This window comes from Castor canadensis, chromosome 14 (assembly GCF_047511655.1).
Source record: "Castor canadensis chromosome 14, mCasCan1.hap1v2, whole genome shotgun sequence".
NCBI lineage: Eukaryota > Metazoa > Chordata > Mammalia > Rodentia > Castoridae > Castor > Castor canadensis.
This window is the reverse complement of record NC_133399.1, coordinates 34,023,987-34,027,281: the sequence shown is the minus strand read 5'-3', so window position 1 is coordinate 34,027,281 and position 3,295 is coordinate 34,023,987. Positions and strand designations below refer to the sequence as shown.

General features: G+C 38.5%; 1 pseudogene; it reads left to right on the top strand.

Annotated features, from left to right (window-relative positions):
- Positions 1-424: 424 nt before the first annotated feature.
- On the top strand, positions 425-1,457 carry LOC141416231 (olfactory receptor 7G3-like; annotated as a pseudogene).
- Positions 1,458-3,295: the final 1,838 nt, after the last annotated feature.

Here is a 3,295-nt window from a genome sequence, read left to right as displayed (position 1 = left end):
TAACTCTGATGAAAATAACATGCCTTGTTCTTTGTTAAGTCTCAGAACTTGTCACAATGCGTGAAATCATGTACATTAAAATGGAGGGAGTTGAGTTAGAAGACGAGAGAGAGTAGAGTAATGGGGAGAGACAGGATGCAGAGAGAAGATCTGAATATTCTTTTGGTTCCACAATAAACATGAGAGGGTTGTTTTTTCTTTTTAAAAGCACTGACTAGCCACCTTTAGACACATGGAACTGATGTGGAGTTTTTGTTAAGGCACAGTTCCTGGTTCTCACACCAGATCTTATCATTACCAAGCCAAAATGTACCAAAACTTTTCTTTTCTACCAAGCCTCTGTGTGATGAAGTTTCATCATGTTCAGAAGCCATTCATTTTCTTTTATCTTCACCCCATCTTTTCTATAAGATTCAACAGATATATGAAACCTCTGAACCAAACAGCTATTACAGAATTCCTTCTTCTGGGACTGACAGATGATCCAGAACTGCAGCCTCTCATCTTCAGCCTGTTCCTGTCTATGTACCTTGTCACAGTGCTTTGGAACCAGCTCATCATCCTGGCTGTCAACTGTGACTCTCACCTCAACATTCCAATGTACTTCTTTTTCTCCAACCTGTCCCTTACAATCATCTCTACAAGCACAGCTACAATTCCGAAGATGCTGGTGAACATCCAAACACAGTATTACACTCACAGTATGCCTTGCCCAGGCCTGCCTTGCTTTGATTTTTGTTGGTGTAGAAAACTGTCCTCGCAATGATGGCCTATGATCACTATGTGGCCATTTGTCACCCCCTGAGGTACATGGTCATCATGAAACCATACCTCAGTGTCCTTCTGGTGCTCTTCTCCTTGCTCATTAGCACTGTGCACTCCCTGATCCACTCTCTTATGATGCTGTGTCCTTCTGCACAGACCTGGAAATCTCCCACTTCTGTCAACTTTCTGAGATTATCAAGATGTCCTGTTCTGACACTGTCATCAACAACATCCTGATATATTCAGTGGGTGTCATATTTTTTGGTGTTCTTCTCTCTGGTATTATTTTCTCTTACACTAAAATTGTCTCCTCTATTTTTAAGATCCCATCAACAAGGGGAAGGTATAAAGCCTTTTCTATCTGTGGGTCTCATCTCTCAGTGGTGTCCTTATTCTATGGGATAGGTTTTGGGGTTTACATGGTTCCTTCAGTTACTGATACTTCCACCAAAAATGTAGTGGCTTCAATGATGTACACTGTGGTCTCTCCAATGCTAAACCCCTTTATCTACAGTTTGAAGAATGAGGACATGAAAGGGGCCCTGAGAAATGTCAAGGTTGGAATTCCTTTTCATTTATTGTGCTCTTTGCTTGGGGCTGGAGTTTCTAGAGTTTGTCAAAGTGACAAGAATACTGGTGAGCTACGTTTCCTGATTCTTCCATTGCTAAGTTATTTCAACATGACTGAATAACATTATGCTCCAGTGAAGTTCATCTTGGAAACACCTAACTGTGTTGTTTTTCCAGGTCTGTGAGAGTTGGCCAATGATTTCAATCTCTAAACTACATGTATTTGTTCTGACTAGTAAAAACAAAAAGTAGAGCCATAAAATCAGAGCCTGAGTTAGTTTTTTTACTTTATCAAATATTTACTAATCCATCTCAGAAGAAGGATTGTTGGAGCAATCCTGGGCCAGGAAAGGATACAGGAAGGATGCACTGATATGTGGAGATAGTTTCTGCATGATTCCATGGTTAGGGATATGAGTGTTACACCAACCAGGTTAAACTCATGTGAAGAAAAAATAGCAATTTCATATTTTACTTTGAAATTACCCCTGGCTGATAACTGCACATCTGTAATCCCAGTACCCAGGAGGCTGAAGAAGGAGGATCATGAGTTTGAGGACAGCTGGGTTATGTATCAAGATGTTGTCACCACACACTTGCCTCTGGACAATGGCATCCTTTGTTGGTCAAGTGTTCAAGTTAATTGCTTATTTATATAATGGATTCTCTCAGTGGTCTGTGTTAATTTTGCCATAGTTGACATTTTGTACTTAATCAGATGGAAATGAAAGATAGTTTTATTCTTAGGTTTGAATTATTGACTGTATGGCTATAAATTTACACCTGTGTGTACTTTCACAGAGTTATCTTCAGGTATTGAGCTGATGGCCTGCCCATTAGATGCCCTTGGAGTTCCACAATACTGCAAAATATTTTCAGTTACTCTTAAAATCTAGTCAATGTGAAATGGTCCTTGACTAATGTATGTTATCTCATAAGCTTGAGAATCTTTTTGTGTTGTTAGGCATCTGTATTCCTCCCTTTGGGCAATAAATGTATAAATATTTCATTTGTGAATTTTGTTCATTGTTTTCTTTCTTTTCTTGCATTTCTCTGGATTAGACGTAGGGCCTTGCACTTGCCAGGAAAGTGCTCTATCACTGAGATACATCCCAGGCGTTTTTGACTTTTTAAAATTAACTATAGGTTTTCTTTGCTAATTAATTGGAGTGTCAACCTTTTGAGTCATAAAAATGTTGATTTTATTAGATATGTGTCTCAGTTTCTCTCCTCTACATAGGGCTTAATGGATGCAAACAGTTACGTAGTTTCAATAAGTTTTAGTATGTCAATAGTGCTCAATAACTATTTATTTATTTGTTTATTAAGCTATATCCATTATACTGGGGGGATTCATAGTGATGATTCCAATTAGACTTTCTTTGGACATTAGTTACATTACATCCCACTGTCTCTTCCCCTCAAGCCCCTCCCACCCCACCTAAAGCAATTGCAAGAGGTTTCATTGTTCTATCTCATATAGGTATATGAAGTGCATCAGCCATGTACCTTCCCCTTAATCTCTTTCATTCACTCTACCCCTCTCACTAGTACCCCCATACATATTGTACAGTTTTTCATTAATATTTAAGTTTATGTTCAAAGGGGTTTCTCAATGTATGCCCACTGTGGGCATACTTTACTTTGGTCTGTTAAATGCCTTCCATTACTTTCCCTTACCCCTTTACCTCCCATCTCTTATTTTTCAACAGGCTTCAAAAAACATCATTATATCTTTTACCTTCACAGCTCTTATGTTTTATCGATGCTCTATCATTCTCTTTTCCTGTCCTTCTTTCCCTCAGTTCCACAGAGTATTTCCACTATTACAAAAGTGTTCTACAACTGAGTTTGTATATGATCATGTGAGACAACTTGCAGCCTTTGTCTTTCTGTGTGTTCAATAACTCTTGAAAATATAGCTGTAATTACAGCCATCAAAGCCAATTAGAATAATACT